The 20,826-nt window shown below is 44.8% G+C and overlaps 1 protein-coding gene across 2 annotated transcripts in view; it reads left to right on the top strand.

Moving 5' to 3' along the window:
* Positions 1-20,826, top strand: part of P3H2 (prolyl 3-hydroxylase 2) — an 87,186-nt gene that overhangs the window by 27,087 nt on the left and 39,273 nt on the right. The window contains exon 1 of one of the 2 annotated variants that reach the window (XM_085325169.1): positions 6,694-6,714. The exons of the other annotated variant lie outside the window; for it this stretch is intronic. The gene's annotated coding sequence lies outside the window, so the exon portion shown is untranslated. Of the gene's footprint in view, positions 1-6,693; positions 6,715-20,826 lie in introns of those variants that run through there. 2 annotated transcript variants of the gene reach the window in all.

Raw genomic sequence — 20,826 nt, 5'->3', positions numbered from 1 at the left:
TCTTAGATGAGCTCTCTTTAGAAAACAGAAGGTGTATTTTCTTCCTTTCCCCCCTTTCTCCATTATCCTTTACTCCAAAGGGAGTTGGTACCTGGTCTGACYTCATACTGGCTTCATGTTTGCCATAAACTGCTGATGAAAGGTAGCAGATCAGTCAATAAGTGTGGTATCACGCCACAGCAGGGTCATCCTTTGCAAAACAACAAAGTTGATAGCTAGCTGATAGTGTTTAAAAGGTGGTAGATGTATGAAGAGCAGTATTTGTTTTGAAAAGCTTTATGTAGACTGTTTTTACTCTGTTTGCCTTAGCTGTTCTAGTGAAAAGGCATAGAAATCTAACTGGTCTTTTTTCTTTAATTTTAAGCATGATGGTGGAGTTAAGTTTATTTGTTTATGGCTGAGCACATTTTGTCAGCCTTCCAAGCAGCAAGTAGTGCTTGGCAGGGTCATGCTGAGACTGTGCAGGCCAAGAATTGTAAATACCTTGAAATTAAGGTTGTATGCTCCCAATTTCAGTTTTTATAGAGGAAAAAAATATTGCTTCATGTTACAGAAGGAAAGTGGAAGAAGTGGAGAAAATCCAGTGTTTCAAGCGAAGTTTYGTCCAAGAAAGGAATCCAAACAAATGCTGTCAGCATATGGTGTCTAAAGATAGAGGCAATCCCATTAGAGGACGTGAGGTCTGCAGTGTACTGATACGTTCAGGGACTTGGCCATAGCTCATGGTGGAGTATGGGAACAGGGGTCAGTGGTAAATTGGAAGCCTCCTCAGTTAGAGATTAGATGGTATGTGCCCTTCATATTGATTAAGCAAAGTGTTTTTTTGTTTGTTTTTTCTTTGGGGGCGAGGGGGAGGKGGGGRGAGTGTAGTCAGGAGTGACTGACTCCAGGAGTAGTGTGGGCCTTAGAAATCCCACTGTCCTGTATAGATGTGCTCTGAGAGCAGTGATAAAGTGTGGAGAAGAGAATGCAAGGTATCTACTCTAGAATGTTTTTCTTCTAAATTCTGGATTGCAATTAAGCCTACACRGGAGGAGCGCCCTTGTGTGGATGACACTTGGGCTGGTGAGTTTTGGGAATCTTTAGGGATTAGGTCACCTCAGAGTAGTGAATATCTGGAATTATCTCTTGGACATAACCACCAAAGCTGCTGAATCCTCAGGCAGGGTTTGACAGGTAGGCTTTTTAGTGCCTGTTCCTTGTCATCCTCAGACAGGTTTCCCTCCTGTGAAAGTAAAGCTGCAATGGACATCCCACGGTTGAGCTGTAATGCAGCCACACTGTACCTGCACCCTGGAGCACTCCTGGGATCTGTGGTGTCCTGGTCCCTTACCTGTAAAATGAGGCTTGTTAGCATCTTTTTTTCCCTTTGCAGTGGTGGTCTGAAAAAAAATTCATTTTAACTGGTTCACTTGCGTAATACAGCCATATGAAAGTCAGGCTTCTGCCTGAATGAAGTTCTGAGTAATAACTGTTAGAAAGTAGTTTTAGTAACAGAAGGACAGTAATTTAGGGGAGGTTTGATAGTAGGGCTTATGCAAGAGCTGAATTGGTATGTTCCTGCTTCACTAATTGAAAAAAGGTCCTGGAGAAAAACTTCTGTCAGGAGCTGGCCACCAACATTCAGATACTGGCTTTGGTTTAGCCCTATAGTGTGACATAGCAACCCAATTTAGCAATATGTTCTAATTAATGTGTCAGTTCCCTTCTCTGAAACAGAGATCAAAGATTTTTAGAAAATGCTTCCTTCCCACATGGAAGGCAATTCTGAGTATTATTTTTGGAACTGGGGTTACCATAAGTTTTCCAGGAAGAAAATTGTAAATCTCAGTGCTCTACAGGCTATCTGCTTAATTTCTTCTCTTATACATGAGACACTTTGGAGCCTGTATATAATCAGACAGTTATGTTGACCGATTCTGGCATTTTGCAGAACAAACACCTTATATTCCACCCCAGATGTGGGGAGGCTAATGAGGTGTCTGTAAACAGAGTGTGAAAACCCAAAGCTGCAGCAAAGGTTTGGAATTTGATACTCCTTGAGGTAATGGAAATTAATGCTTTAGGCAGAAGAGAGTGCAGATTTGAGGGAAAGTGCTATTAAAGGCAGTGAAGCAGTACATGAATTAGTGAGGGATGTTACTCTGAAATACTTAGTTTTATTCAGCCATTGTTAATAACCAAGGTTGTCACTGTCCTAGAGCTCTTCTATGGCTTGTGGGAAACGAACTGGCTACTCCTCTGCTTCCTGGCTGCAGCATGTGACTGAAATCACATCGTGAAGGTACTGCTGCTTRCAGTCTCAGGAAGAAAGTTGAAGACTGGCTAGAGAGTGAGGTCAGATGACCACATTTCCAGTGATCATAGTTTTGAGAAAGGTTTTTGTGAAGCTTGCATAGTGCTTCTTTGCATTTGATTTTTCTCTGCCAGGAAAACTTGCAAATGTGAAATTTAAATCTATAGTCCCCTTTCCTGCGGTTGGGTTTCCTGTCTTGCTCTGAGAGCCCATCTGTTGCTTGTGGGGATTTAAATCTGAATCTAAGCAGAGTTTGGTGAAAGGGAATGGGTGCTGATACTGGGGTGCGAACAGTAGTAYACAGTTCCTTCTCCCTTTAGGTAGAAGTGGGGATGGTTAGGAAGAGACTCTTTAGGAAGCTATCAAGAGATGTTGGGCTGCTTTTGTCTCATCAGGAGCAAAATAACTCTTAACTTTGCTGCTATGTGCAGTCATTTCAGACCACTATTGCTTCTTTTGAATACTTTGTCCTCCAGCCCTGTAACTTCTATGTAGAACACAGGCTATTGGTGACTGTGACTWTCTCTTGATTTGAACTCCAGAGGTTTCCTTTTGAGTGTGACAGCCTGTTGGGCTGCAGAAGTGGCAAGGGCAGAGCTACCAGGTCTCATAGCTAGAGGAGATGTGGTTGCTGGTTCACGTTGTTGGTAGTGGCTACTTGAAATGATTGTGGTGGGTCATGTCCCACCCATTTCAGGACAGTGAGGAGTCTGCATGCCATTGTGTCAGAGCTAAGGCAGGTCCTCTGTGCTCCCAGCCCCCATGGTGTCTTTGGGGGACTGAACCCATGAAGCTGTACAGAGTGCAACAACCTTTGGAGTGCAGGACATGCAGTGCATATTGTTCCCCATGTTGGTGGCCCCAGGGCTATCCAGTGTAGGATGAGATGACTTTTAATCTGAAACTTGTTTAGTGTTCCCAGCAGTTTCAGGCTGTAAAACCCTCCCCACTCTCTGTTGGTGGGATTTCTGCTGTGGCAACTGTGCTCTGTGTCATATGATAGTCCATAGACAGGACTGGGCAGAGCCTGCTTGTTGCTGTCCTAAGGCTGCAGAACTCCCTTTAGATGGGCGGAGTTGAGTTTAATTTCGAATACAAATTTCTTCTGGTAGCATTCTCCCAAAATAGCAAGTGTTTGCTCTCCCCTTTGGAACAGAGGAAAAAGCCATGTAACTTTGGAAGGGAGAGGGATTATCTTGCTGACACCAGGTGCTGTGTGTGTGTTGCCGTTACTTAATTGGGTGTGAATTGCTGCTTTAAATCATCCTCCTTAGTACAGGACTTTTGCTTTGCTTTGGGACAGTGYGCTTCACTCTTCGTCATATGGGAAACTCCAAGTGTTTGTTTTCCTCTTGGTTATYTGGCAAGTTCAAGCAAAATGATGCGATTGACCTTTAGGGTTACACATGAAGCCTCGTTTCTGGTCCCCATTAATACAGATAGCTGCTGTAAAATCTCAGAAGCATTACAAATAAAAGCAGAAGCTGAATGGCTTGAAGAGGTTTAGCACTTTGGAAATTTGTACACATTCAGCTGAGAAGTGGAGCATGTGTTTGAGGGATTTAGTGGATGTCCTTGAAAACTGTCAGCTTTATCAAAGTGAAGGAAAAACAGCTTTATTTATTTATTTTTAAAGCATGAGATTTCTTTGAATTTTGCCAGCAATGTTTATGGCTTCCCTGAGCAAACATTATGTGCCACTCAACATCCCAGTTATGGCCATTTTATGTCAATATCCTGTTCCACACTKGTGACTGACTCTAAAGAAAAAAACAAATATACTGAACTGATGATGATGACTTGGAGAGGCTATTCAGCATCTTTAATGCTCTCAGCTACACTGTTATGTCAGTACCATCTTCCTGGATTTCCCTGGTAAAGGATAAGAGGTTTATTATGAAACTGAGTAGACACTTAAAACTACTCTGTAGGAGTCATATCCCCTCTGAAATGCATCAGACAGCTCTTAGAGGAGATTATAAAGAAGACATGATGAGGATGTGTTCTCGGGGCCCTGTTGTCCCYGGTGGCCAGTGCAGGCAGCTGCTTTGTGGCACATAGCAGGAAGAGTTGTGACACCTCGCACGCTGTCCTCCAAGTGCAGCTTGCTTTGCAGCTGCTGAACACTCTCTGTGGGAGAGTCGCTCAGAATTTTTCTCGGGGAATTTTGGAATATGTTTTCAGCACCATGTGGATTGGATTAAAGCTGTGATTCCCAGTGGAGCTAGGTGGAATAGGTGTGCAAACCCCAGCCTGCGCGACTGAGTCCTCCTCTACCCCTGTGTCCGTTAAGCCTCACGGCTCAAGGGGCCTTTCTGTGGTGTGGGCAGCAGTCTGAAGTTGACCCGAAAGAACTGAGAAGAGAAAGGCTGTCTCCTATGCAATTCTGCTGTTATAAACATCAGCTTAAAGCCTGATGCAGCAGATGTGTGAATCTGCCTAGCCTGTACTGATAAAGGACGGACTCCATGTATCTGGCTTTTGGTAGCGGAAGAGGATGCTGGGGTTTTACAGGACTAAATCTTCCTTGAGGCTGTTCCAGATAACATCATCTGGGTTCTGATTTAACTACTTGATTTTTGCACCATCTCTACTTGCTTGCCTTGCCCCTGAGGAAGCAGAGGCTCTAATGGAGTGAAGCCACAGCAATTCACTTTAAGGCACGAGGTAACTAGTGACAAGGCTATTTACATATCAAACTCCCTTTTTTTTTTTTTTTTCCTGACCCAGTGATTTGGCACTTGAACACAGCTGCTGATTTAATCCTGAAGCCAGCCCTTTCCCAAGAATGGCAGTCTCAGCTGCTAGAGAAACTCTTAAGTATGTTGCCTAACTTACTCTTGCTCTTGCTTAATTAAAAGAAAGAACATGACAGRTCTCCTGTATTCTGGCTGTGCTACACAAGAGGTAAGCAGAGCTGGGTGGGGGGAGGCACAGAGGAAGTCAGAGCAAAATGGTTTTGCAGAAGTTTTAATGGTCTGCCTCAATGCTGCTGAACACTTTTGCTTCATTGCTGGTGCAACTTTTGTTTTCTCTTGTCCCCCCCCCCCCCTTTCCTTCCCCACACCCAGCATGCTCAGAGCCAGCAGCTTAGCATAGTATAGATGAGATGAGGAGGGGGCTTAGCAAGTCCTGGGAGATCTGTTCCTAGCTATCTCTGGGCTGCTTTGGGTATTTGGAAGCAACCTTCTTGAGGTAGCCAGCACGTGGTTCAGCATGGAGCAGTGCAGCACCATGCAGAGCCACCGATRTGGGTCTGGAAGCAGACTTATAGTGTTTACATACTGCTCTGCCCCTAGCTGTGTTGCTGTGATGTCTGGGCTGTGCAATGCTGTGGCTTCCAGGTCTGTACTTAGCATGCATTAAATACAGTCAAGGGTCTTTGCAGCTCTGGTGGAGACATGCCTGTTACTTTACCATTCTGACTCTTTGGCTCTCCAGGCCAGTCTTACAGGATTTTTTTTTTTTTTTTTTTGGGGGGGGGGTAGCATTCTCTCACGTTTGAGCTAGATTTTGATATCTAAAAGTAGAAAAGACTTAGATGATCCTGATCTCTTTACCAGCTGTGGAGTTATTCTCTCCTGGAAAGCTGGAGACTGAGCAGCACTGGCCTGGCTACAGTCACTGGTGGGAAGTGAAAACAGGAAGGTGYTGATGTTTGAATTCAGTAGCTGCCTACCAGCCAGGTTGTTTATAGCCTTAACCATCTGCTGCAATGGAAAGGCCATGTTCAGGCAGAATATCCATATGTGGGTCTTGGATGGATGTAAAGTGAGTGAACGGATGAATGAGTGGGCGTATTCTTCTGCTGTCTGAAGATAAGTGCCGCAACAACCCTTGTGAGTTCAGAGAGCCATTTAGATCCATCTGCAGAAATGCATTGAGTATTTGCAGTCATTAAATGTCTATTTAGACTTGGAAGAACTAGAACATTTGATAAAAGGTAAATGGACAAAGCCATGCTTTTCCACCATCTGCTAAATGCATCGCAAGTAGCAGTGCTGGCTGTGCTGTAACTTTAAAATTCCTGATGCCTCTTGTAGGGGAGAGTTCCCATTGCCTGTGTTACATCATAGCCTAAATATGCAGGCTTCACTGCAGTGCAATAGGATTTAATCCTTTTTCCAGACTAACTTTTAATCCATTTATTTTTAAATGGGGTGGCCTGTTTGAACATAAATGAATATAAATGTGTGCTTCCCAGCTGGATAAYGGCAAGGTGGAAGAAGGCAGACAGCCTGGAAAGAGCCACTGAGGTTTTGAAACAAGCTGCTGCGAAATGCTTTGATTCTCTCTTTGGTTTTAGTGGGTATATAGCAAGGAAGATACCAGGGAAAATGTGGCTTACACATGTGAATTGTCTTGACCAGAATTCTCCTGTTCATTGTGGAAGTGCATGGGACTCGACAGAGGAAGGGGTGAGAAACCGAATGTCTCTGGGATCTTAATTTTTTCCTATGTGTGCRCTATTGCTGTAGATCTGTTACAATCTTAAGGTCTGATGAGGTTCTTGGCAAAAAGCTCTTAAAGCAACAAGAACTGGAGTGATACAGTGTTCTTCGGGATTTAACCTACATGAGTAGGCTGATGAGATTTCTCAATGTGTGCTTGTTATCTCTTTCCCATCCAAAATTTCAGGAAACCAATTGCTTATGAAACATAGTAACCTAAGTCCTAAAGGATGCTGCCAGATCAGAGAGAGAGAGTGAAAAAGACCAGGTCAAGATGCTAAGGTTCTCCTTCCATCCCTAATTATTTCCTGAGCCCAGTTTTTGCAATTCCAGTTGAGTCGCATTTGACCCTGCAGATTATAGGCTCACGTTAGAGTTCTGTTCCTTAGTGCTTGTAAGCATGGATCCTTCTTTAGAGAATGAAGTCTGCACCTGGTTCTGAGCACAGGTGAGAGGCACAGTCCTACCCTCTTGAGCAAGAAGCCAAGAATTAGATGATTTTCAGGAAAGGGGAAAATGTGCCTTGTCCAGAAATAATTCCTCCTCTCCAACCAGCCAAGAGTTAGATGTCTAGCTGGCCTTCAGATTGTCACTCCACACTTCTGTTTGTCGTTAAACCTGAAATGTGGATGTGCTTTYTGAAACACTAGGATTCTCCATCTTAATAGTAGGTTTAGTTTACTCTAGGCTGCAAAACCCTTTATCTRTTGTCTGCTTTAAGGTATGTTGGGGAATGTCTTTCAGTAACAGAAATTGTATGTTGTTTAAGGTCCTTCTCTCCACACGAGTTTCCAGAGGGGTGGAAGTAAAGAAGTTGTGGTTATGCTTATATATGCTTATATATGCTTATATGGCCGTGCAGTGTGGTTATAATGCTGTTCTTGGCTTCTATTAATTACAAAGTAATCGTGGAAGCAGGCAAGTTTGAAGTGAAGGAAATGTCTTAGAAGTGGTGGTTCCTAACAGCCACTCAACTTTGTGTGAGGAAGCAGGGGAGATGGGATGAAAAAAAATCAGTAAAAGAAAATGAGACAATGCAGACAAATAACCTTGCTAGCAAGGTGCTACCCTCCACGAGCTCCTCACTGACTGCAGGTGCTACCCTCCATGAGCTATCCTCACTGACTGCAGCTGGGATGGAAAAACAAATCCATATGGATATATCACAGGCTTTTATTGATGTGGGATGCAGGCTGGCCCAATCCAGATGTGAAAGGGATCAGCTAAATGTGATCCACTGACCRGGACCAGTGGCAATTCCGTTGAGTCCTTTTACTGATGTGGTACTGGAGAAAATGAGCAATTAAACCCACTGCCAGCCTGTGACTTAATACAAACCTGGAAAGCAGCTACACARACCTAGGTATTTGGGGACTCCTTTTCCTGTCCATTCTTAACCCCTGGAAATGTCAGATCAGCCTAAGTTACTTAATACCTCTTGGAACTGAATATCTTTGGGTAATGATGGGTAAGTAAAATGATTGATAAGTAAACCAAACAGATGTAATTTCAGTGCTTGAGCACAGCACTTTCAGAATAATACTTTTAAGGATTTTAATGAAAATCTTGGCGGCTTTAAAGGAAAGGAACAGAAAATTATCCTCAAATCTTCTTTCCAGATTTAGGGAACCAAATTCTTCAGGGCACCAGAGTCCTGRTATCATCAGCTTAACACTATGATATTTGAGAAGGTTGAAGTTGGAAGAATGAGTAGAACTCAGGAATGCCAAACTTGAAGACAGTCTTCTCCAATGAACCTTTCTGGCCTGCAACAATCAGTATTTCTCACAAACTGCCAAGCTTTTCATTGAAAACAAAGCTGCTGATCATTTCACTTATAGCCACATGGACCACAAGTAGTCTGCAGTCTACAGGAGATGTTTTTTGTTGTTGTTTCTTGTTTAGTCCATTATCTGTACAAGACAGTAAGTGGTGCTTCTGAAACACTTGTTCGTAGCTGTGCTGTTCTTCATGCTTGCAGTGGGGCTGGTACCAGCTCAATCTGAAATGGGGAGAAGCTCAGGGTGCTGTCTAAAGCAGGTCTGTGGCAAGCCTGTGCATGGGGCTCATGGCATGGGATCAAGTTCAGCTATTGGAAGGGGAAAATAGCCTGAAGGTTCAGAGATAAATGAACTATTGATACTACTAGAAGTGTTGACCGCTGCTGGCTGGTGGAAGCTGATGTATGTGTCTTATGCCCTGAATTTCTGTTTTCTTGTAGCTAATCCTGAACCATTCATGGATATGGAAGAAGTAGCATAATGTCAGTTTTCAGAGAAACAGTTTTGTTTCAACTTGTGGCTGACAGCTCCTGGAATCTCTGACATCTGCCATCAGTGAAGCTGGGAAAAGTGGCAGGAGCAATGATTTTTACAATGGGTTGCATATGGAGTAGCTGGTTTGCATCCATCCTCTGTGGCAGCTCAGCGGGGATAGCAGCCGTGCAATCTCAAAGGAGTTTATTCACCCTCATGGGGACAGCAGCAACATCAGTGCTGTGTGTGGAGATGGAGCACAGCTGCTCCGAGAGGGTGAAAGATGAGAAATCTCCTGCCACAGCCTCCCCCAGGCCTCCCAGCACGTATCCCAGAGCCTCAAAGCACCGAAGGCTTTTGACCTTGCTGGGGCAGAGCCAAGGGGGTGCGAGGGCAGGGGGCCGGGAGGGCAAAGAGACCTCATGGGCCAGGAGGCCAGTGCTGGKTGAGGTCAGAGCTGTTCCCTTCCCTCAGCAGGAGCAGCAGGAGAAAGGGGAGTCAGTATTTCCAGTTCTGGYTTTTATGCTTTATTACTTCTGTTTTCAGCAGGCTTGTTTGGTTCAGGGAGGGCAGGAGGAGCGGTAGGGGGGCTTCAAACAATGACAGCTCACATTTTCCAGCTGTCAGATATTTAAAGATATTAATTCCCCAGCCCTCCCCTCCTCGTTATTTTTTAAAACAATTTTTTTAATTTTTTTCAGCCAACTGAAGTGCTGCCAGCAGCTAGCTCGACCTGAATCCTGGCCCAGCTCCCTGGCCTTCCCCTCCCTGGAGACCCTGCTCTGCTGGGCTGTCCCCCATCAACAAGGGGGGTGTGTGTGTGTGTGCTTTTTTTTTTTTTTTTTTTTTAGGAAGCAAAATGCCCAGCAGCTGAGGCTGGCAGGAGAGAGTTTGGCACTGTCCCTGGGGACAACTGGGCATGCAGCGTGTGCTGGTGGTGGATGGGGAGGGACCCTGGTCTTTCCCTTCCCTGGAAGAGTTGTAAATGTGTGTAAAGTACAGGGATGTGTGGGAGAGAAATGTCTCTTTCTTGAGAGCAAGGAAATGATCTGTTTCGTGTATGGAAAAGGCATCTCCTTTGTGCACAGACTACCGAAAGCAGCAAAATCCATCCACTCTTGGCATCCTAGAAAGGGGGGAAGGGAGTGCTCCGGGGTCTGCCTACTTCAGCACCCTGCTCAACCGCGACCACTGTCTCTAGCTTTAACTCTTTACTGTAAATGCCCAGCCCCTTCTTGCAAATGCCATTCAGATTTGCATTGATCATGCGCAGAGCCTTCTCCTGCCACCCCAATCCCRTGGCTGTCACTGGGCTGCTGGGTAAATCCCCGAGCTGTGAGCAGCTGAGGTTTGCTGAGCCTTGCTGCAGCCTGGATGTTTCCAGATGGGCAGCTGCACTTGCGAGTGTGCTAAGCCCTGCTACAGCCTGGTTGGGCTTCCAGTTAGTGCCATGTCCTGGCACTTATCTCTCCCCTTTAGGCACATTTGAGAGCTTGTCCTTGAGCTATTGCTTGAGCATGTTGAGTCTGTAAATGATGAGAATGGTAGGACAGTCAGTTTGGGGCACTGCAGGAGCTCTGTGAAACATCTGATCCAGAGCAAGTAGSAAACAAATGATGTGCTGGGGCAGCAGGTCTGCCCAGGACTGGTGTCAGCTCTGGGATTTTCTTACGGGCTCCAACTGCCTTGCCTAGTCACTTTATTCTTGGGAATTTACAGACAATTCATATATTCAGCCTTTTTTGAGGGCAAGTCTAGGGAGAGACATGCTTGATATAGAGAGAATAAGGAAAATTAGCTCTGGACTGTCCAGCTCTTTGAATTCTGAAGCTAGGGTGYGTCATACCACCTCCTGTGTTTAAAACCACCTCCAAAAGGAAAGATCCTTTTTAGCTAGCTTTCACTCCAGGCATAGTTTGTCCATTTTATATGTGCATTATAAGTKCATTTAAGTCTACAAATATGTAGTAACATGTCAGCTGCTATGAGCATATGTCTGTGTATGAGCACATGGACATGTTTGAGAGCGCTGAGGTTTTGAGGTTTGCATTTCAGAAGATCCTGCTGAAGCATACTTATGATGGGCCCCATATCCTGGGCCGCAGTGTGCCTGCTGGATATGTGCTCTTYTGTGCACACTGCTTCAGTCTCGTTATGTTCTCGATGGCTTGCACAAGCTCTGGAAAAAAAAACTACAAAAAACTTCCTTTTCCCCAGAGAGCCTGGGATCTGTGCATCAGGATTGATGGGCAGGTGGGGATGTGACAGACACAGTAGGTAGTGACATCAAACAATGTTGGAAAGTCTAAGCTGCCATTCTGTACATCAGTGAGGAGATGTCCACAGCACGTCCGTGGGCAAAAAGGCCATCCAGCTTGTGTTTCCTGGGGKTATACTGAAACTTGGAGATGCTTGTTAATTTGGCAGCACTCCTGAAGCAGGAGCTAGGAGAACTGCCTTGGGGCAGCAGATAGGACCCAGTATCCTGTTGCTCAYAGACCTCCCACTGTTCAGGAGAAAGCACAAATGTTAAGGGCACTTGAACACTGTCATTCTTGGAGACCCYGTTTTATTCCAGACCATTGCACCTCAGGCTTCTCATTTTTGCACTACTTCATTTTCTGCTTGACTACCATTAAAAGCAACATGCTATTTTGACATCATTCGTGGTAGACAGGATTAATTAGTTTTTTTTTTTTTCCTCCTGTGACAATATCTGTCTTGCCTGCTTGGGAGCAGATACACCTGCATGACCAGTTTTGCAGTGAGATCCCCCAAGACCTGTGACACAGGATCTCTTTCCTGATGCTTGTCCCAGTCATGGAGGGTTGTGGGAAGAAGTGAGCCTCACCCTGTCAGCCTTCTTGTTCTGAACTGCCACCTTCCCCTGTTACTAATTTGGCTATAGATCTCAGCTGTGGGTTGAAACTTGGCAAAGAAAGTTTTATGCAAAGTTGGGGGGTGGCGAGAGAGTCTTTTAGGAAGCATCCAGGRCCAAAGATGTAAGCACAGGAAGAAGATGAGGTTTGCCTTAGTTGCARCTGTGCTCTGAGATGTGTTAATTAGTAGGGAAGTTTTACACTAAAACTTTTCCTCATCACTGCTGATGATTAGAGATGCTGTTTGCTTATGGTAGTTCATCTTGCTCACTAAACTAAACTGCAGTTGTAAGGGATGGGTTGGAGAGGGGAGCTGGGCTRGTGACACAGCACTTCTTCAAGCAGGGCTAAGCTTACTTTGCCTGTGTCCTAGCTGGTGTTGTGCAGATGTCGCCAAACCCAGCTAAAGGGCTCCCTGGCTTACCAGCACGTGTCTGTGGCACTCTGCTTGCCACAACTATGCCACTGTGGCTTTGGAGTAGGCATGCTGGCTGCTGGCTCAAACCGTGGGCGCAGCTCCTGTGTCTGCCCACGCTGAGCCCGTGGACATTGCACCCAAGCAGCCTGTCCTATTTCTTGTGTCAATATAATGGTTGTAAACCAGCCTCCCTGAGATGCTTATAATGTGCTATTATTAGGGGGGAAAAAAAAATCTGTCTATGATCTCTGCTTGAAAGACTGGAAAAATGGGGTCTGCCTTAAATCAACACAAAGCAGAGAATTAGCCTGTGTTTAAAACCAATCTGAACCCTTGTCATGGTGCCTCTAGCTTTCTTCACAGTGGTATGATTTAKAGGCAGGGTATTTATGCTAGTTTCAGATTTCTTCTCTCAGTATTCATAGTCTGTTTCACACTGATCTACTGGACATCTGACACCTTTTTACTAGCTAAATACATAGTTGAGTCACGTTAGAATCATTCATCTTGATGCTCATTCATTATGATGTTCAAAATAAAGTAAGATTTTTTTTTTTCCTGGGGAGCTTACAGTTTAAGGTCCTCCTTGCCCCTTGTACAGATTGAATATAACCATCTAGGTAACATATGGAGTTCAGCCTCAACCATAGAGGACAGAGGGCATATAGGTGCCTGTAGCCACCTCTTCATTTTTACAGTGATGCTTTGGGGCAGAGGGTCCCTGCAGTGAGGAAAAGAGAAAGAAGCATGAGCTGGAGGGGAGCAGTGTGTGTCTGCTAATGCCAGCTTGCCCACATCTCKGCTGTTGCAGGAGTCAGCAAAGCTAGATACAGCAACTAGCTATTTAGCCAAGACTGAAACAGCTGGACTTAATTGCCAAATTTATGCACCCTTCTCTTCTCCCAGTGAAGCTGGGGCAGTGAAATGCCTTTGTCAGATGCCAGCTAAGACCTTTCTGTCTTCATGAACTGCAGAAGTGTCTCCAATAACTATGTAGGTGGGCAACTTCTTGAGGGAGAGTTTGGGAAGAGGCTTTGAAGGAATGGGTATATCTTGAATGTCTGTCTTCTCTGGGGCACTTTACCTATAGCTGTATTTTGAGCCCCATTAAAGTTAGGAGATCTGCTATTGACTGTGGCAGTGAAGTTTTTATCRTTCCTGAACATGTATGTGGACTTAGAAATACTGGTATTCTCTGCAGTTGTTGGGGGAATATTTGGGGCAAGTTTTACTGCCTTCTGTGTTATATGGCCAGTCTGACCAGAGGAGTAGTATGGGAAGCAGCACTATATGGAGTATGTTGACATGTCCATGTAGTGCATCAGCTCATATACTGTGTGCAGAACATTGGTATGGTCACAGCTGTTGTTCTACTAAAACAAGTGGTTAAAAAAAAATGTAGAAAAATATTTCACATGTGCAGGAAAAAGTCACTTGCCCAGAGCCTGTCTCTGTGTCTGTACAGTGATGTGTAATCCTCTAAGGACACCTCTCAAGCTTTACACGCCCTTTCCCTTTTTCCCTGCCTGAAATCCTGCTTCTGGATAAGAGGAGAACCTCTTCAGTCAAACTGAGGAGGATTTTCGTTTGTTTCACCAACTTTCTAATTTAAGTCTCCTTGTCATTTTCTCATTCCAAAACTGCTTCTTTGGCAGGGGCAGGAGAGTTGAGTCATGGTTGTGGGCTGAGCTCCTGTCTCTTGCCCTGGACAGCAGCACTGCGTCTGCTTCAGCACAAACCCACTGGAGAAGCTCTTACCTGATAGATGCAACTGATGCATTAATGTGGAGGTGGGGAAAGGTTTTGCTGGTACAAGTAAGTGAATAGGCTAATGAACAGAATTGCTTGCTCTCATGTATGAGGTCAGATTGCTTTATAACATATTTCTTTCTAGGATGAGGGTCATGTGTTCTCTCCTGGTAATTCCAGCAAACTTCTCCAAAAGGAAAGGGTGCTCTTAAAAGTAAAATTACATGGGAAACATGTCTATACAGAGAATCTCTCTTAACATTGTGGGATGGAAAATGAAACCAGATTGTAAACAAAACTGTTCTTTACAGATTAAATGAGTTTTGCAGAATTCATGTTGAACAGAGRTAGCCTGTCTGCATGGCTCACAGGGCACTCTAGTTTCATTCCTTYTGCTGATATCTGAGTATACGCTTCATACCAAACACAGTGCTAGAAGCAAAAACATAGCTCCCTATGCTGTGTCAAGCTGACCCAGGTCCCAGGCTAGGTACGCCTGTGCCAGAAGGAGCTACTGCTTGTTTTTTCAACTGAGATGCAATTGTGTAAGCTCCAGTTGAGTATTCTATGACATCCAAGGTTTCCTGGAGACACTCCTCCTATCTTCTCACATGAGGGCCTTCTAAGCTGATTGTTAAGGATCTTGCTCCTGTGTTCCACTGCTAGAAGCAACCAGAGAAGGTAAATATGCAGATCCTTGGAAAAACAGTCTGGCGACTGAGTCGGTAGAAATGCAAACGACTGCTTCCAATAACAAACCCTGAGGTTTTATGGCTTGTGCATGCCAACTTTGAAGGAAGATGTAAAGTCAAATATTTGTGTCACTTTTGGCKGTTACTCTGAAGAAAGTCCTCTCCGTGATACATTGAATCCTGTCCTCTACTCTCCTGTTTGTTAGCTTTAGACCTGGTGCAAAACAGCAAGACCCCAGTGTATTAAACATGAGTGGACTGTGTGCCAAAAATCTCTCTCAATCTGACTTAGTTTACTTGCTTTTTTTGCCCCACACTAGAAGATCTAAGCTGTAAATGAGTAATTTGTTGTAYTAAGCAGCTGTTGGCTAAACTGGTGGTTCTTTTGCCCTCACACTCCTCAGTGGTTGTGATGCCAAGAGGTCATGGGCTGCAAGCCTGAGGACATAGTGTGCAGATGATGGTGTCAGGATCCATGAATGCAGCTGGGAGTGGAGCTGGGTTGCCACAGCAGCATTGGCTTCTCCAGGAGATGTGTTTTTCCTCTCTACAGCTCTCAGAACAACCTGCCCAGGCTAAAGACTTCATCACTTTTTTGTTCCTATCTGCATCCTCATGAGCACCTTGTTAAGGCTCCCAAGAGGATGTGGCTGAAGAAGAAACATCACTGCTGTCCACCTGGTCTAGTAACCATACTGCCACTCACCAAGGACCTTGGGCCACCTCTGCAGTTCCCAGGTCAGGAATTGAAATCTCTCTGCTTTGAGAAGTTCACAAGACTGAAAGCCCAGAACTTGAGAGGGGTTTATGTTGTTGATTTTGAGAGGACAGGGCTTCCCTGAAATTAGGGGCTGTTTTGTGAAAGTGAGTTTGTTKTATGTACAAATATGGGGACAGATCTTTGAAGCAGAGCTCTGCCCATTTGTGGGCAATGGATCTGGCCTGCTGGGCACTGATTTTTGGCACCAATCTGAATTTAGAAATGCCCTATGTTCTGTCAACGTTACCCTCAAGGGGAGGGAGAAAAAAGTTTTAAAATAGAGCTGTACTTTGCCATGGCAATAGGTTTGTACTTACCCATTTGTAGGAGTCCTGAGAGGGTGAACACTTTGGGCCATGAAAATTTGCAGGGAGCCCATGGGAATGAGCTGCTTGAATGCTCTGGAGAGAAATGTTGGTTCACAGTTACTACGTGTCTTCCTGTGAAGGTGATAAATGGGAGACAAAAGCAGTGACGTCCTGAAACAGCACCAAGTGCTATTACTCCTGTGCAAAACATACAGCACTGTAGGAAAAGCATAATAGTCTTTGCCTCTCCTTTTATACCTGTGTAAAGAATTACAGTGGGATCCAGGCATTTKGGATCTTAATCCCAAAACAAGATCTGCAAAGGTTTCCTAGCTACCTTCCATCCTTCATGGAGAAGTCTCCTTGTCCTGCTGCTGCAACGGAGACCTAACCTCCTGCCCAGATGGGAAGTGACAATGGGGCTTGGCATTGCAATGTCACAGTGATGGTCGCTTCCAGGGACGACACCAGGTGAGAAGCAGGACTCAGTGTGTTGGCTTATAATGTGGGAGAGAAGCAGTTGAGAGGAATGCTTTACGTTTCTGATGCGTAGTGTTAAAAACAAATAAAAAGTCCTTCTGACAGTCTCTTTCCTTCATCCTTGAGAAGTGTTGTAGCCTGCTTGTGCCATACAGAATTTTGCCYGCAAACTCGATGACTTTCAGGCTGGCCAAAACCACTGTAGACAACAATGAACCCTTTGAATGCATTTTGGGACAGAGTGCTGTTTTCTCGGAGGAGGAAAGGGAAGGGAGGCTGGTACTTCGGTTTCGTATCAGCAGCCGTCTGGTGAGCTCCAGATGCTTTCTGTGGATGACAAGGCATGATGCAGTTCATATGTACTGGTTTCCAAAAGGGCTGAGACTGCTCAGGACRACCGGTTTTTCTGTAGAGCCATAGTGCAGCAAGACTTGAGGCAAGTTTTCTGCCCTTGCTCTGCAGTTTAAGATATTTTTTAAAATATCATGGGAATCTGTGAAATTGGTATGCTGTGATGTGTCAGTTGTTGACACAGCAACATAATGTTATATCATCACTTATTTCCTGCATGAGTAGTCATAAAACTTTCTGCATGATTCAACCMCATCTGCTTTCTGGAAGCTAAGCTTTCTAGTATCATTCTTGTCCTTTCTRTCTTCCTCTTCCAGGCTTGTCTCTTGCACCTTCCCTTTAGCTCCTTCATGAGCTTTATAAGTGTGAGAATTGTTTAAAACCTTCAATTGACTTGGATGTCTTTGAAAAAGTTGCCCATGGTTTTGCTTGTGCTTAGCACTGTRGTGACTAGCTGGTGCAGAGGACCTTGCTCTGAGCTCCATCTTTGGACTATTGTCATCAGGTAAATAAGTAAAAATTTTCCAATAAGAGGACTAATGAAGGTGCCAATGTATCTGTATTTCTCTGCAGTTAGTAGGCATATTARTTTCGCCCTCTTTTCTGCTTGGACTAGGACCAGAAGTGCTCGTAAGCCAGTTGTGCCACTGGGTGCATGAGAAAGGCAGTCTGCTCAGCTGCACACAAATGAGCATTATGCCAGCTGCCTTGAAATCTTGGTTTCAAAAGTCCAGGCACAGTTTGCAGGGGAAGCAGAAGGGCAGCCTCAGCACATGCCTGAAGTGGAATTTGGATCTCAATCTGCAGAGAGGTATCTGCCTTGTCCTGCCTTCGTGCCCAGGTAAATCAAGGTGCAAAGACTATCTGTAGCTYATTTGGGACTCTGGGCTTTTTTGGTGCTTCACTGAAAACATCTTGCTTTAGTTTTTCAGAGGAGTCAAAAGCTGCTGCTGCTGGGGGTCTCTTGGTCTGGCATGAAATCTAGCCTAGGGCTCCTGAAAACTCTGAGGTCTATGTTGTCCCTCCTAGCCTATCACAAGACAATGCTTTTGCTGCTGCTAGGGCCCCATAAATCAGACCCTTTTTCACAAGCCAGCACAAGGACAAGTTTYTTGGTGCAGCCAGGAATCAGACATACGGAAGGTCTCATGCTAAACAGCTTTGGAGAGCTGCTGAAGAAGGAGCTTGGCTTAGGTCTTATGTCAAGTAGAGTGAGGGAGGGAAATGTCTCCAGCTTGTTTGTGGTCTGGCAGCCAGAGAGGTTTCTGCTGCTGTCATTGGAAACCAGTTTTTTTTAATATATGCTTCATTCCTGAGATGTTTCTGCTGTGCGCGCCTGTGCGGCAGCCCTACAGCATAAGCTGACTGCACTCCACCAGACCTCAGGGACTCGCTTTGCTCCTCAGCCCAGCAGAGCTGCAGCACTCTCGACCCACAGGGTAGTGTATATGGCTGACCTAAAAGGGAGCCATGGCCAGAGAGTCAAAGGAGAGGGCCCAAGTGCTAGGATTGCCTGTCAGCGGTTAAACCCCAGCTTCCTGTCTCAATTTTACAGTTAGCAAAAATAGACTTTGTTTGCCAGGCTTCATTAGCAACRTCTCTTAAGATGGCCAAATACACAGGACATTGTCAGAAGAAATGAAAATGAAGTCTTTCCTGTAGTAGTTGCAGACAGAACTAGGCCTTGTCCAAGCTTGGTACCAATGTGTGTTTATTGCACACTGCACCAGAGGTTTGCTAAGGAACAGTGAGGGAGGGTGTTGTCCCCTGCCTTCTTATGCAAAGCCTTTTCCCTGTCCCCTGCTATTGGGCACTTCAGAAACCTGGTAAACCATTGAGCTTGGCCTTGGTACCYCATGAACATCACAGCTCTGGCCTCAGGGGTTGAGCTTTTCCAATCTGTGGATCCAGAGGGAGCCTGGTGTACCCAGTGCTGGTACCTCCATTGGCTCAGTCCGAGTCAGCCCTCTTTTCCCAGAGGTGAACTGGGACAGGCAACTCTCTCTGAACTGCCCTTGGGCTGCTGTGAAGTTACTTTGCTGGAGTTTCCCTGTCAGCATGCTTCGTGGGCAGCCAGAGCTTGGCTCTGCAGCCAAACTGCCTGGAACACAGCTCCAACAACTCCCTGGCTCAGACCTGAGCAGCAAACTTTGCTTCATGGTTTGCAAAGTTGTTCCAGTATTAAGAGCCCCACTTCTTCGCTCCCAGAAGAGGATTGGGAGCATGATGTGCTTTGCAACCATTGCACGAGCTGCAGAGACGAAGCACTCCCAAAGAGYGGTGCTGAGGGATCGGGGAGATGGTTCTCTTGTAAGAAGCATCTGCAAATAATAATCCAGACTGCAATATTGGTGCTAGTTATGCAAGTCTACCCACCCATTTGCCGAGCAAGTTGCCATTTAGGTCTTGCAGATTTTGTTCTGGGGCTATATTTATTTTGGATGGGAAGATGTATGTTTCCAGTGAATTTACACCTGTGGTGATTTATGTTTTGAGTTAGCATTAGCAACAACCAAAACATATTTGTCAGAAATTCTTCTTATTTGTCCTTTTTATAGCATCTTTTTTTTCCCCTCATTTTGATGTCTGATCTGCTTTTTTCAACAGTAGTCTAGTTTGGGAGCAGATGAATGTTTTTTCCAAAAGCTTCTTGAAATGAGCAGCTGTTGCTCACTAAATGAAACAAAAGGACATTGTGAAAAGTGAGTCCAAAGTGAATTTTTTTTTTTTTAGAAAAACATAAATATTATATTATGGTTAAATCACACGTGCCAGCAGGCTAAATGAACACATGAGACAGCACACTGACTTGCTCTCCCCCTTCATGCTTAATTCATCAGTAGCTGGCAGTAAATTTGTGTTTACGATAGAAATGCTTCGAAGTGGTGCTGCTCCAGCTCTCGGTAGCCTCGGGGTGTTAGCCGTGCTCGGTGGCGTGCGAAGGGCTGGGTGACGTAACGTTTGCTACGTCGTCTGCCTGCTGCTGTTAACCTGGACCAGGACATAGGTTAGACTTTTGGGGAAGTTAAGCGGGCTAGTTAAGCTCTGGGCTTTGCTAGCTGCTCAAGCTGAGAAAGTGTGCACTGAATCTCATGAGAGACCAGGTATGAAATTATGGATTATTACCTAAGCAATGACGTTTTATATGTGTTTCTAAGTTAATACTAGAACAGTCCCTGAGCTTATTTAAGGGGCTACTCTTCTGGAGATGCCATCTTTCAACTGAGATGCAAAACATAGATCCGCCTGTCTTGTTGTAATGAGATTTCTCAGGCCTCTTGGTGTCAGCTCAGGAGTTCGGGTTGAATCTCGAAGGATACTGTTGTACCCTGGCTGCTTTGYGGTCTTCTGTGACTTCGGCTATGTCCTCTGTTCCTGGCAGCTGCAGCCCCAGATCATCTTTAAATAAGTTACAGGATCATTTTGAAACAGATGAGGATTACCATCATTACCAATGTTTATTAATATAATTAACAATATTTTTTTAATTTCTGTTAAATCCCGGCCTTGGCATATTTGTTTCTTTAAACATTCTTTCTCTGCGAGGGGAAACGCCAAACTCGTTACCAGACAGTGAGACCAGTTTGGTTCTGTTGCTCCAGGCCAGAGAAAGGCGGAAAGTTAGCAGCATGAAGTCTGCTAAATGGCAGAGTTCCTCTGACTTCATCTGCGTCATGTGCTGTCATTGGAGCTGTGCACGGTTTTTCTGAAAAATATTCTTTTTTGAGGGAAAATTGGGTTTTCAACAGAATGAAAATATTTGCAGAAAGCAAGAGTGAATCAACATCTGGCAGTTTCTTAGCCACCAGMTTTTCTTCGAACTTGTGCATAATTGTCTTTTAAGGAAAAAAAAAGTTTTGTGCAAATAAAATCTTTATTGTCGAACCCTGATTGATTACGGACACTTGCTTTCCCCTTAATTCTGCTACCTAATCTTGGCATCATCTGCCTTTTGCTCTTAGCTATTTCAAGTGCAGATATATATATATAGAGAGAGAGAGAGATCGTCTCTCTCTCTCTCTCTCTTTTTTTTTTTTTTCTTCCATAAGGGGTAGGAGAGATCCTACCCACGCCAGAGGCTCCTCAGACAGACTGCTTTTTGCCACAGATTGTGGGGGGAGTGGGAAGCCACCCCTCTTTGGCAGCACTTCAGAGTGGCAAAGATGTAGCTAGGCTTGACCCTATTT

Source organism: Rhea americana, unplaced genomic scaffold, assembly GCF_003343005.1.
Source record: "Rhea americana isolate MKP2758 unplaced genomic scaffold, rheAme1 scaffold_96, whole genome shotgun sequence".
Lineage (NCBI taxonomy): Eukaryota > Metazoa > Chordata > Aves > Rheiformes > Rheidae > Rhea > Rhea americana.
This window is presented reverse-complemented; position numbering and strand designations above follow the sequence as displayed.